This window comes from Quercus lobata, chromosome 2 (genome assembly GCF_001633185.2).
Source record: "Quercus lobata isolate SW786 chromosome 2, ValleyOak3.0 Primary Assembly, whole genome shotgun sequence".
In the NCBI taxonomy this organism is placed as follows: domain Eukaryota; kingdom Viridiplantae; phylum Streptophyta; class Magnoliopsida; order Fagales; family Fagaceae; genus Quercus; species Quercus lobata.
In genome coordinates this window covers 31113313-31129123 of record NC_044905.1, presented here as the reverse complement: position 1 = coordinate 31129123, position 15811 = coordinate 31113313, and the positions used below count along the sequence as shown (strand labels likewise).

Sequence of the window (15811 nt, the reverse complement as noted above, 5' to 3'; positions counted from 1 at the left end):
TCAAACTTAGATATTTCGAATACAAAACAAACTCAGTCAGAGATCAGTTGGACTTAACTTTGTAAGGAATTTACAGATGTGCTAACAAGGCATGCACATAGGCACAATAGGATATTGAGAACATTTTTTTTTTCTTCTAATCTTCTTCAATTAAAATTTTTTATTCCCATACGGTCCGTGAAGCTTATTCCTAATTGACTAATTTGTTTCCTCTAGCCGACCTTCCTCTTTCCTTTGTTTTTTTTTTTTTTTTTTTTTTTTTTTTTTAATTTTATATATATATATATATATATATCTACGTGTGTGTGTTCTGGTTCTTAATTTGTTGTGTTTCTTTTGCCCTTGTGATTTTTTGTCCGTGTCTTTGCAAAAGCCAAAAGAGAATAAAGAACAAAAAAAGGTTCAACTATGTTAATCTTGTCTTAAGATGACCTCTAAAGTCAGTGGTGTAGCCTGTAGGGTAAGTGTTGAAATATCGCAACTAGTATAGAGGATTGGAATTAAAATATCTTTGAGTACCAATTACATGATTTAGTTATGTTTACTACATATTCTTTTATTTCTCAAGGATAAACTAGTTTCATCCTTCTAGAGGCCAGCAAAAATGGACTAACTTTTTACATTAAAAGAGGCGAGAGATGGGGGAAGAAAAGTCATACACAAGATTGAAGATAATTTTAAAGAAAACCCTGCTTATTTTGAAGGATATAATAAGAAGACATAGCTTACCATGATCATATATATATATATATATATATAGTTTTCTTAAGGGATACAATAAGAGCTCTCTTTTCATACTTGTTGAGATTCTCTAAGTCATAGAATGAAACTAGTATTAACACTACAATTTGATGGAAATGAAAAGGAGCAAGAAAGAAATACTTAGATTCCATCTGCTGAAATTCTTTAGCAAGTGTCCTTCACAGATATTCACAATCTAAAAATCCCCCAAAATGAACTAATTCCTTAACTCTTTGCATTGTTTCCCTAAAGAATTTAGCAACATCAGATTGTTTGAAGAGCACTGCAAATACATATTGACATATTTGATAACATGCAGAGACATGAATGCATGTAACCATGTGTAAAGACATGCACACACACATCTGCTGCAAAAATGAATAGGCTTTCTAGAGAACTAATGGCATTAGTTCATTAAGTTGAAGCAACTTTAGAATTCCTATGTAAAATAAACATATTTGAAAACATGCAGAGAGATGCATTCATGTAACCATGTGTAAAGATATGCATACACACATCCACTGCAAAATGAAAAGGCTTTCTAGGGAACTAATGCCAGTAGTTCATTTGGATCTCATTAGAGAAGTTAAAGTGACTTAAGAATTTCCTATGTAAAATAATAGTGGATTTCTCAGTAATATAACCTTTTTTTTTTGAAGACATACATAAGTCACAGACCCGTATGGGATTCAACTGTGACCTTTCCCCCCTGCCTGTTATGTATGGTGGGGAGCAGATTCCATTTGGTCCAAAGACCATGAATTTTGTATAAGAAAGTAGTTCAGGAGACTGATTCTTACATGTTCATTGATAATCTCAATCTGCTTTCACACAAAAACAATCTCAAATGTCAACCCATATGCAATTACCATGTAAGTTATATGTAAGCCAAAACTATAATATGCCTAAATGATGTCAGATAAGGCTGTAAGTGACAGAAGTTAAGGACAGATTAAATCTTTAATTGTTGAAAACTAACTTACAATTCAATTTCAATATCGCAATCAGCCTCAGATAGCTCCAGCAACTTTCTAACAGGATCTTGATCATATAAAAATTTCAAAAATATTACAGCAAGTTCACTACCAAAATAATAAATAAATAAGATGACTGCAAAATATTTGCCTCTAACCAGATGGAACAAGAAGGAAAATCAGAAAGGCAAACCTATTGTATAGTAGAAGCTGATCACTGGGTTCTGACATTAGTAGCTTTATACATTCTAGAAGCCAGTTGAAGAAATTAGAAAACTGAAGGAAAAGACAAAATTAGAATCAAACACAAGATACAAATCCAAAAGGATTGTCCTGGTAGTTATTTTGGCCAGTTTTCAAAGTAAAGTAATTATGTTCCTAAGCCCATCCAACAATTTATAGAAAGTCCTTTTGGAAGACAAGTAAAATCAAAAAATAAATATTATTTTAATTTCCTAATTTCACAAGCACCAAGTTTCTTGCTTCTTGAGATGTCCATTCACTGCAGCCTTATTGGTGATTGGGATTATATAAAATGAAGTTCATAAATTTATGCAAGGAAGAAGCCAAATTTTGAGAAACAGCTTCCATAATCTCATGTAGAATATAGGCATGGTCATCCATAAAGATCAGAAAGTTCACTATGAAAATTGTACAATGTTTAGTAATATTTTTCATTAGATATATGATAATGGTGAGATGGAAGAAAAGAACACACCACAGGCTAAAACCAACTCTCTAAATCAACAAATTGCACTTCTGATACAATCTCTCCTCCAACCTCTTAAAGCAGAGGCAATGAATAACTACTTTTGACTCAACTAAAACGAAATACACTGACCAAGTCTCATCAATTGTTAAGATTATGCTTTTCACCTTAAGAAACCATCCAATTTTGTCTAGTTTTTGTCACATAACTAAGTCAAGCAAAACCTTAACTAGCCATCGAGTCGAGTGTTCCAAGATTGAATACATATTAGTAAATAAGAATAAGCAAAAGTTTTAAATGCACATACTATAAAACAGAAAGCCTACAAGTTGGGAACTAAAACTTGTTTAAGTGATTCAGTTGTTTCTAATCTAGGTTTTTTGTTTTCCTTCTCAAGTTTAGGTATTGCTTAGGAGTTAATGATTCTGACTACAATTTTGTCATATATTAATGGTTAGGAACTTAGGAAGAAAGGAATAGAGAATTTGAATGTCAATAGTAGTAGGAAGCTACTGCATAAATCAAACAGTTATATGTCCAAAAATACTTGTGCCCAAAACATTAACTATGGAAGACAAAAGGATCCCCAAACAAGCATACATGCTGGACCACAGATGAAAGCACTCTCATAAACCGTTCCACTTGAACAAGTAACATACCAGCTTTTTCTGTCGCGTTATTGATGAGTGTCTCGTCCAAACCAACACCCTGATAGCGTGCACGCCATCTTGAAAGGCCCCTCAAGTTCCCCCATCCTAAATCCAATAATTTCTGCAGCAGGCTGGAAAATAGATATTTTTCTTTTAGTTTCCAATTAAGCCTCTTGTTATAAGGAACATGAAGAATCAGGCACATAGAATTTAACCATATAATAACTAGAAAATTTTATTTTTAAAAGAAAAATGCCTTGGGAAAAAAAAAAAAAGAAAACTAATTACTTTGTAACTTGTTGAAGAAGGTTATAATGCAATCAATTTCAGTTTTTACATAACAAGCATTAATTTGCACTTGCATGCAGCTTTTGACAATGGTATGCTATCAAAAAGATTTATCTTGGTTTTAAATTTTAAGATGGTTATAAATTCTATTGACCTTTGAGTATTATATTCATGAAATTAACTTTTTCCTACTACAAATTAAAAGAAAATTACACAGTACATCTTTTCCTTGTTGATGTCTACATACAAAATAAAGCATTTTGACACTAATTCATGAACTCAACCAACTCAATTCATAGGATTGCTTATATATCAATTTGAAAGAATCAGATATATCAGTGAAATGTCATGAAGGGAAAGTACCAAGTAATAAATTGTTTGTCATAAGTAAATAACACACCTGTAGATGATTAAGGACAATGAGCTGAAGTTCTTTTCCAGCACCACAAACAACCTTTGACACACGCTTGGCACCCTATTGAGTAATAAACTTACCATATCAAATACAAAATTGCAATGTCCTTCATGAATAATAATAATAATAAAATAAATAAATAAATAAATTTACACAAGGCTGAGCATACCACTTCACCAAGAGAGTTAACTAGAAATTGATGAACTGGTGGACTGGTCCAAGCACCTCCTAAAAGGCTAAGAAACTCCTCTTGGGGGGATGAATCAAGTCCTATGTACAAACGGTAGAAATTAAACCAGTAAATATAAAAAGAAGAGATAAGATATACATCAATGAACTGTGGTTTTGTGTTATTATTAGTAGCTGCCATGGTCAATAATCAAAGTAGACAAAGGATTAAACTTCTCATGAAAAGCGTGCATAGCATCAAACCACTGCTTACACATTACTGATAATGATGCCCGGATAACCTCTGTTAGATACTCAATATTAGATGCTTGTTGAGCAACCTGATGAAGCACATTTTTCCTACAGTGAGGAACAAATAGAGTGAGAGAGGGACGTAGGGGCCAGATGGATGCAGGGAAAACAAATGCATAGATAAGTAATTGCATTTTCTACTGCAAAGTTACCTCTTCCAAAATATAGTAGTATCGAGCATTAAGGAATGCAAGCCATGCATACCATGTCCAACCGTTCTTCTGTCTCTTGATGCATCATTATCTTCAGTAAGTTCTCCCGAGCACATGACTATCAAATGACAAAGATCTTTTGATAAAGCAACCTAATGACAACAATAATGTAACAAGATCAAATTGCACTGATAAACTAGATCTGTGAGCTTTCAAAAATGAAATGTATAAGAGGATTTTTTTTCTATAAACATTACTAACACTAGAACCCTACATGACTATTTAGTTTGATAGAATATAAAATAATTCCCACGGCTGGAATTTGCAATTAAAGAGACTGTGAAATTTGCTACTGCTGCTGTTATTATTTTTTCTTTAGCATTAATCTTTTATCCATGAGAGGCAACTTAACATGAAAAACTAGTACAAAAATTCCTGGTTCAAGATATGCAAGACTCTCAAAACAATGAGCATTTGATTTATATGTCAATCTTCTAAATCCATATTGAGTAGAATATATTAACTTTTATAGACACCAAGAGCAAGAAGTCCCAATTGAATTGGTATTTTACAAAATAAATTAAGCATAATTCTCCCAAATACTTGAATTGTGCGGAGAGGGGCTTGGCTAAAGCAATAAAAATCTCATATTGGTTAAAAGCAAATGCTGATAAAACCTTAAATTCCAACAATTTAGTGTAATACAAACTCTGAACCAGAAATCGCAAAATTGTAGTGTTAATAGTCCAATGTATAGAATACCAGCACATGGACCTGACAATATGCAATAAGAGCTCTCTTAACAAAAAATGCTAACTGATGAAAAAAAATTTCATCTTTTGTCTGGTAAATATCCCATCGACATTTCACTATTAAAGAAAATTATAATAATGTGTTTCTAAATCAGCTGAGCCAATAGGTCTCACTCGAGTTTCACGTCTCACATCCCAAACTCAAAATCCCAAACTCAAAAGTGTAAAGATTAATTTGTCCAATATATAAGAACCGAAACTCAAACAAAACAATAATTGCTACCTGAAACCCAGCATGACTAATGATAATAAACCATCTAGCAAACACACAGTGGGTGTGCTCAGTATGGTAAACTATAAGCCATCTCTTGATATACAATGGCAAACTTCCCCCCCCCCCCCCCCCCCCCCCCAAAAAAAAGTCAAATTTAGTTATATTACAAATTGGTAAACCCTGAAAAATTTAAAGCCTCATGACTTAATGATGTTTACAGCAAATCATGGGAATCAAAATACAATTGAATTGTATTTGTATCATAGTTTCATAGGAAAATGGGCAATGGATAATTTATCAGATTTGCAGATTTCAAATCTTGTGATTTGATACTTTTTAGCAAGTATAATTTTTTTTATTAGAAAGTCCGTAAGAGGACTGCTCTAGTTCAAATTACATGTCATTTACCAAGTGCTTACATAGTAGAATCCCCACAACTTTCTTCTGATTTTCTTCTTTTATTAGTCCAGAATTAACACAAAATTCAAATAAAAAGCCCAAGCATATGCACGCACCAACATGTTACACAGACTGATTTTCATAGCAAAATCTTTTCAAATCACAACTATCAATAGGGTAAATTACAAAAAATAACATGATAAGTGTATAGGTAGGAACCTGTCCAGTGTTGGCTTCCTCCTCACCAACAACCAATTTATAGTTGTACTATGCTAACTGAGCTTCTCGTACCTGCAAGAAACCAAAACTATCAGTAAATGAATAGCATTCTCTTTCTTTTACCCTTATTGTAGAGAAGCAAACAAGTAAAATAAAATAGGCGGTGCAGGCCCCACTCAAAACCATAATAGGGAAGCTCAGAAGGGAAAACAAAGCTAGTAAAAATTTTAAGCAAACACCATTTACAGGCAAAACAGTTGTTGGATATAGGAATCCAAATAAATAAATAAAACAAAGCAAGGCAGGAGATTAGTTGCAGCTTTTTCTGGATCTTTCTATCAGTTGTATCAACATCAACATGATAACCAGCTTTAAATATCTCATCTTACACCTGCAAAAACACAACAAAAGAAATTATAGATAAAAACAAAAGAGAGCCTCAAATATTTTACTCATGAGTGCCTCTCCCACTCAAGCAAGTGAACAATTTACAACTCTAAATATTAAATATAACACAGCTACTTAATATAACCAAGTAGCAAATTTTTTCTAAAAGCCATTACCCTTAGTTATGTGGACACACTATAATATACCAACAAATAATTAAACCTACTGCCAAAAAACTAAGGAAATCCATATCAAACTAACCCAGACTCTCATTTCAAGATCTCTGACAAACATGGAAAACAAAATAGCCCAGAGATCAATATTATTTAACATCCATATAATCCAGCGGGTTTGGATCGTGGTGCAATTAGCTCCATCCCCCTCACAATTTTTTTTACCATTCTCATTTTCAACTTTAAATTTTTACTTTTTTTTACTTTTTTTTTTTTTTATAATGGCTGATGATAGGCCACAAACTAAATGACTCATTGTGATAAAAATTAATTAATTAATTAGTCAAGTTATTAATTAAACAATTTATCATGCAAACGCGTGGTAACACAAACAAATCATCAATAAACTAATTATGCAGCGGAAAATAAATAACACGGTGATTTGTTTACGAATGGAGAAAACCTAACGGCAAAAACCCCACCGAGTGATTTTTAGGTCACCACTCCTGAAACTCCACTATTATCACAGCAAGCGGTTACAAGTAAAGGAATCCCAAGTATCCTACCAACTTACAATTGAACTCTTACCCCAATACCCAATTGGACTTGTTCTGTAGTGACAGTTTCCCTTTCTGATGCACGACTCCCAAGTATGTGACTAACCAATTGCGTAGATCCCAGTACGCGACTTCAATCATCAACTAAGAAGATTGTTGGTTGCAAAATTCTTCAGTTCATCGACACAATGAAGATCAAGAAGATGCTTGGTCACAAAACCCTACAGTGCACATACACAGCAACTTCTTCAAGAGAAAGAGATGAACTAGGGTAAGAACTTCGTCTCCGGTCACAATTTGCTTGAACAGAATTTACTCAATGCTTATGCAACTTGTGAACTGTTTGACGGCCCTTAAAACAATCCTTTTATATGTCTAGGGTTAGGACAAAAGAAAACCCAAAAACATATTCACAGATCCTAAGAAAATCATATCAGAATTCTGACATTCTTAAACTTCGACAAATAGTAGGTGTCGAGCAGCTGTCGAGAAGGTGTGGAGCACACTGGGCTTGAACAGCTTTCTTAAGCTCGATAGATGCAACTGTCGAGCCAACTGTCGAGTTTTAATAAATTTGCACTATCAACTTGTTTTCTTGGACAGACTTGAAGGTTTCAACACTTGATCTTAAAATATAGTTTTTTGAAGTATTTAAACACATCATAAATCTACCCATATACAAGTAAAGTGCGTTTTATCAAAGGATAAGTCAATTACATAAAATAGTGACATATGTTCCTAACAAGTGAAACACATATGTCCTAACAATCTCCCCCTTTGACAATCTGTGACAAAACCACAAATAACAAATGAACATATAAGAGAAGTCATAAATCACTCAACTCATATTCACTTGTTGAATACAATAAAATCTATCCTAACACAAACTCTTGAAAAACTTTGCAAGAAGAGAGTTTATGGCAAGTAGACTTTGATAACCTGTATTTCTGAAACACTTTAAACAAAACTCATCAAGGCATGTTTGTGTGAAACAGAAATAATAGATTGCATACAAGTAATATGAAGCATATGTATAAAGGGAGAAAAGAAACAACACATGAACGGATAGGTGAAAGAAAAATATACATCAATATAAATAGGAGTAAAGTACGATGTATGTCTATAAATGGTCACAAGACCTCATGTACAAGAATAATGTATCTAAAAAGAAAGAAAATAAAAGGTACATAATATCCTCACTACATCCCTCAAAACATATCAACACTCCCCCTAACAAAGTGGTCCTATACTAACTCTCTCCCTAAAAATGACTACTCTCATATCCAAAACTACTCCCATTTTTTGTCACAAGTGACAAAGGGTAAGAGTGTCAAGTAGACATCTCATCGGTAGAGCTAACATCTCCATCGACATCATCCGAAGCATCATCGTCATCGCCATCATCATCATCCTCATCCTCAGAATCAGAAGCCACGGGAGGAGGTGGTGGAGGAGAAGCCTTAGAAGCAAAACCACCCATGGACGTCTGTCGTCGTGCAATACAACCGATACGAACGTTCACCTGATACAACTCTGTAGAGAGTGTATCTAGGCGAGCATCCATGCGTTATAGCTGCGCCATGATGTCTCCTAAAGTCACATCGCCCGAAGAAAAGGAAGGAGCAGATGTGGATGGAGCAGAACGGGATGGAGCTAAACGGGAGGGAGGAGTTGCTGAATCCGACTGCCTCGACCGAAACTGGGCCTCGCTACGTTTAACGGTGGCGTAATCTATGGCACACATGATGGTGAAATGGTCGGAAAAGGGAAAAGGAACAGAAAAGTGGAGTAAGATCCTCATGATAGCGGAAGGAAAAATGAGCTTATCACAGGATGCCGAATCTAGATGAACATCTATAATAGAAAGAATGAAATGAGAAGGGAAGTCTATAGTAAGATGCTCAAGAAGAGATAGCAAAAATCGAGCACGAGGCTCAGTAATGGAGTTGTAGTGAGAGAGTGGATGCAAAACAAAGGTCATCACCATGTTCATGAATCTAGGACCTTTAGCAAAAGGTCTACATGGTGTAAATTGACGCTCACCCCAAATAGAAGGGTGCTCACAGAAAGCAGACATGAGCTCATCCCTGGACACAGTCCTCAAACGCTCACAACTAGGATAGTCAGGAAACTCTATCCTAAGGACCCGAAGCACATCCGCAACAAGTTGTGGTGTGATAGGAATGCGCATACCTCAAACGCGAATGAAGAAAAGAGGTACTGAACAATCAATCTCGTGCATGTTGGAGTAAAACTCCTGGATAAGTACGAGAGGACAGGTGACCGGGACGTCACACAGTGACTCCCATCCCCGATTGTGAATGACAATGGGAAGGTCAGTGTCGGCAAAATCCGACAAAATGACTTGGCATTCCGAATGAAGGCCTCGTCTAGAAAAGTTCTCCGAGAATGCCTTGAAGGCATAATCATCACGGAACCGAATATGAGACAGAGTAGGATCAGAGGAAGAAGAAGCTCTGAAACGAAAAGGGTTCCGAGCTGGAGTAGATTTACGCTTAGGTGCCATAGACATGACTAATCGTAAATAGAAAGAGAGGGAGAAAAAGAAAGACAATCAGAAAAGTCCCAAGCAATTTCAAATATAACAAGTATATTAAAAAGATAGTACGTATGCATGGGAAATGCATGAACATGTGACATGCAAAAGAAATTTCATCATGGGTTCAGTCCAATCCAAACCTATCAGTACACAAATAGATAGCACACATCTAAATGCATGACAATACTATTATAATACTAATGTGATGCAATGTATGAGGTTTTAAACTCATTTAAGTGAAAAACTCATCCCAAAATTTCAATAATAACTCATCAATTTTGAAAAACCCTAAAAATTTTCAAAAACCCCAAAACCTAGGTTTCAAAACATGAAATGCATGAATATGAAAAGATTAAAAGCTTACCAAGTGAAGAAAATCTTGAAAAAGCTGAAGAAACCTTGAGGAACAAAGATTGGAGTGAGATGAGATAGTTTAGGAGAGAAAACAGAGAAGTATCGAGAGAGAGAGATCGAACAAAAATGAGGTTCGGATCGCACAAGGAGATTAAATAGTGCATTAGTAAATCTCGACAGATGAAGGTGTCGAGAGGTGTCGAGAGGTGTCGAGACATTTGTCGAGGAAGGTATCAAGAAAAATGGTCTTCGACAGATACAGGTATCGAGGAGGTGTCGAGAAACAAATCATTAGATACAAGAACAAAAGCTCGATCGATCTACCAAGTGTCAAGAAGCTATTAAGGAGGCAGAAACATTTTCGATCGATCCACCAGGTGTCGAGATGCTATCGAGGATGCAGAAACATTCTCGATTGATCCACCAAGTGTCGAGATGCTATCGGGATTGCGATAAGAAAAAGCTGAAGAAGCTCGACAGACAGCAAGGTATTGAGGAGGTGTCGAGCTAGCTTTTTAAAAACAGTTTTTCGAGATGTGAAAAACACAGACATGAATGCAATCCAACATGCAACTCAACCAATGATCCAATCAACATATTAAGCTCTCAAAATCATCTTTCAATAAAAATTTTAAGCACATGGATCTTCAAAAACACACACACACACTAAACAAGTCTAACCAATTTTATATTTCAAAAATAAGTCAAGACAGATTAGTGAGCATACATTAATACATATAAAACTTTGTGATGACCAAATCACATTATACCTACACATGTATCAAGAATAGCAAAGAATATGACGTATTGTGTGTGAAAAATATTGCAAGATTGCATAAGTGTATACATGTTATAACGATTTGAGATATGAGAAAATCACTTTAACTCACACACAATCATAACTGCTTGATGGGGACTATCACCTTCGAGGTACATCTTATAACTCCCAAATCTCCTAGAATACACGCTTGCAATCATTTTTGAAGCATTTTTGATCTTTTTGCTTTTGATTTTTCTTTTGCATGTATATATATCTATATATATATATATATATATTAAGCATATCATGCATAGGCATATTAGAGAGAAAAGAAATACCCAATGATATTTAACATTCCAATTTTGCTATGCCTAAGCACACAAATGTCATTGACACTGCACTTTTGCTATACCAAAGCATACAAGTGTCATATTATGATTGGCGGGCAACAGTGATAAGATGGTTATTAATGCCTTTCTCTTAGGATTTTTTAGTCATTCCCGTCAAAAAGAGTGATACGAGTGTTAAGTACAAGAGATAACTTAATCTTACTCGTCACTAACAAGAGCCACAAAGCTCACTTACTTAGTTGTGCATAAAGATGCTCATCTAAGTTACAAATGATATAAAATTTAGAAGACTTTATTTCAATGGTCATCCAAGGTACACAAGTACTAATGTACACATAACACGCACTGTTTTTGTATTTTTCTGATTTTTCAATTTTTTTTTATTTTTTTATAAGAAAAAATAAATAAAGCAAAACTGAAAAATAACCAAACAAAAAAATGTTAAACAACCAAAGCATAAAAACTAGACTGACTCAAAACTTGAAAGCAAAACACATAAGTAATGCACACATAAAAACAAGAAGAATGAGAGTAAAAGAGAGAAGTGATAGAATCACTTGAAGCCATTTTCCTTCTACACCCTGGAAGAACCTTTCCTTTGATTATACTCTTGAATCGATGGTGAAGGGGAAGAATTAAAACCATTCAAGTTCGAAAGGAACATGAGGGCTTTGAAAAGATCTCCAAGGGGAGCAAGAGAGGATTGAAGCTGATTCTGGTTCCCAGATGCTATCATGCCGTTGCTCTGTTGAGTGGCAAGCCACTTGTAGCAATTTAATCGAGTATGACTAGCAACTCCACAATGATGACAGAGATGCTACTTCTTTTGTTTAAGCTTTTAAGAGTTAGTCTTCTTAGCCCTAGGGTTTTTAACATCTTTCTTCTCAAGTTTAGGGGGTGCTCTTAAGATAGATTTACCCTTGTCTATGTTCTCACTAGCTAATTCAATTTTAATCTCATTGTTCTCAATTTTAACATTATTAGTAGGAGGAACAAAAACAGTAGTACTAAAAGAAACAATATTAGAGGAAGAGAGACCATACCCTAAACCTGTTCGGTCAGAAGCAGATTTCTGAAGGCTGAGCATCTCATCAAGCTTCGCACTTGAAGTCCTCTCTAATTGAGCTCTAACTTGAAATAGCTCTGCTTCAAGCTTCTTGGTCTTCTCAGCCAAGAAATTGTTCACAAACCTCAGTACTCCAATAGTTTGATTAGCCTCATCAAATTTTGTGGAAAGCTCCTTACGGTCAAGTTCCACATCACTGAGCTTCTTGGTGGTTAGCCTATGCAGTTTCTCATGCTTCTCAAAAAGCTTGTACAGTTTTTCATAGGCTATATGAATGTCATCTTGATCATCCATCTTCTCAAACATAGATTCCACCAATTCCTCTTCTTCAACCACATCTTCAACAATCCCATCAGTAGGATTAATAGTGGTCGTGAAGGTATTTAAGATTCCGTCATCCTCATTGTCGGAATCATCCTCAAACTCGGTGTCACTCAAGGTAACAGCAAGTGCCTTGCTCTTCCTAATGCTCTTGAAATATGTAGGACACTCATGTTTCATGTGACCGAAGTCTTAACACCCAAAGCACTTATGTCCTGTGGGAACAGTGTATTGACCACCTTCCTTAGCATCCTTTTTTCCTTTGTCTTGGCCTTTAAACTAAGAAGAACTGGATTGCCTGCGGTCCTTGTCGAAACCCTTTCCATTTACGTTCTTCATAAACTTCTTGAACTGCCTGGTGATATAGGACTTCATCTTGGAATCTTCATCATCAGAAGACTCATCTGTTTCATTGCTCTTGGCCTTCAATGCCATGCTCTTACCTTTACCCGTCTTGCCAATCCTTGTCAATCCTAGCTCGTAGGTCTGCAAGTTTCCAACCAGCTCAGTCAAAGGAATCTTATCAATATCCTTTGATTCCTTTATTACAGTGATCTTGGCATGGAATCTCTCGGGTAGAGATCTGAGTACCTTCCTTACAATCTTAGGTTCAAGAATGGTTTCCCCAAGATTGAAGGTTGAGTTCACTATGTCTTTTAGCTTGGCATAGAACTCATCGAATGACTCATCCTCCTCCATTTTTATCTCTTCAAAGCTTGTAGTGAGCCTCTGCTGAACAACACATTCAATGCTCTGCTCATTAGTGACTGCAGTGAACAACGCATTCAATGCTCTGCTGTTGAAGTTTGCCGTCTTAATCTTGGCATCATCCCAATCGGCTGGCGCTTCTGTAGGCTTAGTCCAGCCTATCTCCACAGCTTGCCACACTTTCTCATCTAAAGACTGCAAGAAAACTCTCATGCGTACTTTCCAGTATGCATAGTTAGTGCCATCAAATAAAGGAGGTATGATTAATGACTGTCCTCTATCCATGACAAACAAGGGTCAATGGATCAACACAGCAAAGATTAAACCCTAATCAAAGTGTGCCTGCTCTGATACCATTTGATAGGCCACAAACTAAATGACTCCTTGTGATAGAAATTAATTAATTAATTAGCTAAGTTATTAATTAATCAATTTATCATGCAAACGCGTGGTAGCACAAACAAATCACCAATGAACTAATTATGCAACAAAAAATAAATAATACGGTGATTTTTTTATGAATGGGGAAAACCTAACGGCAAAAACCCCATCGGGTGATTTTCAAGTCACCACTCCCGAAACTCCACTATTATCACAACAAGCGGTTACAAGTAAAGGAATCCCAAATACCTTACCAACCTACAGTTGAACCCTTACCTCGATACCCAATTGGACTTGTTCTGTAGTGACAGTTCCCCTTTCTAATGCACGACTCCCAATTTCGTGACTAACCAATTGTGCTGATCCTAGTACGCAACTTCAATCATCAACTAAGAAGATTTTTGGTTGCAAAGTTATTCAGTTTATCCACATGATGAAAATCAAGAAGATGCTTGGTCACAAAACCCTACGGTGCACATACACAGCAACTTCTTCAAGAGAAAGAGATGAACTAAGGTAAGAACTTCATCTCCGGCCACAATTTGTTTGAACAGAATTTGCTCAATGCTTGTGCAACTTGTGAACTGTTTAACGGCTCTTAAAACAATCCTTTTATATGCTTAAGGTTGGGATAAAAGAAAGCCCAAAGACAAATTCATGGATCCCAAGAAAATCATATCAGAATTTTGACATTCTTAAACCTCGACAGATAGTAGGTGTCGAGCAACTGTCGAGAAGGTGTCGAGCACACGGGCCTTGAACAGCTTTCTTAAGCTCGATAGATGCAAGTGTCGAGCTTTAATGAATTTGCACTATCAGCTTGTTTTCTTGGACAAACTTGAAGACTTCAACACTTGATCTTGAAACATAGTTTCTTGAAGTATTTAAACACATCCTAAATCTACCCAAATACAAGTAAAGTGCGTTTTGTCAAAGGATAAGCCAATTACATAAAATAGTGACATATGTTCCTAACAAGTGAAACACATATGCCCTAATAGCTGAGATTTAAAGTTGCTTTTTTCAACTTTAAATCTCAGCCATTCACAGTTTTTGCATCTGATCTCAATCATAATCCAGCAACCTACCGCTTATTTGTAGGGCATATGAAAAAAACTAAAGCAACATACTACTTAACTCAACTGGACCTTCTACCATAAGATTTCCAGCAACTCAAGTTTGATGTGAGATTGGCCCATTAAAAGGTGCAAAATAGCAGTCTAAATTCTCCCTCCATCACAAATTATTGAACCCCTATTCCATTTTGGGATGTTCCAAAATGTAGTCCTCTTTGAAAAGACAATAAGTGATTTCCTAACTTACCATTTACTTTATTCAAAAAAGGTCAAGACCATTCTTCCGCTAGAGTTTAAATTAATGAGGGTACTATTGGAAAATTGTACTTTTTTAACTAAAAGACAACGGATTAAATGATGTTCCATTAAAAAAAGGGGGTGGGGGTTTCTAACAAGGACTGACAATATGGGACAGATGTAGTAATAACTTGAGTCTGAGCTCATCACCACTAAGCACAACCCAGCTTGTTCGCATGGGTATTCAACCACTACACAAAATATCTAGAAAAATAATTACTACTGAAAAGAATACAGAAAAACTACCTTTAGTGCATATGGCTGAGATTTCTCTAACATAGGGCAAACAATTACTTGGCGTGGACTAAGCTAGAAAGGCCATTTTCCTTTGTAGTGCTCCAAAAATATAACAAACATAAGCTCAACAGACCCTAGAATGGCTTTGTGTATCATAACATGTGTCTCCCTCTTGGCTTCATCCTCTGCAGTAGGGCTATCCACAGGTCGGGTCGGGTCAGTTTTGGACCCAACACAAACTCGACCCGCCTGTGTCGGGTGGAGAGGCGAAGGAACCCGAAACTGACCACCGGAAAAATCGGTCATGTCAGTTTCAGGTGAGGGTGAGCATCAGTCAGGCTAGTTCAATTATTGGAATAAAAAACAGCATCGAAATCTAAAAAAAAAGTGTCACCAGAAACTGGAAAACCCTACTGGAATTTCACCGGAATCTACATTTTTCGCTAAAAATTGCTTGGATTTTTCTGGATTTGGTCGAGATCTCACTAGATCTAGTTAAGATCTCGTCAGATTTGGCTTGTTTTTGCAAGA

General features: G+C 35.9%; 1 pseudogene; it reads right to left on the bottom strand.

The window, feature by feature from the left end:
- Positions 1-677: 677 nt before the first annotated feature.
- LOC115962947 lies at positions 678-15586 on the bottom strand (annotated as a pseudogene).
- Between the last annotated feature and the right edge of the window lie 225 nt (positions 15587-15811).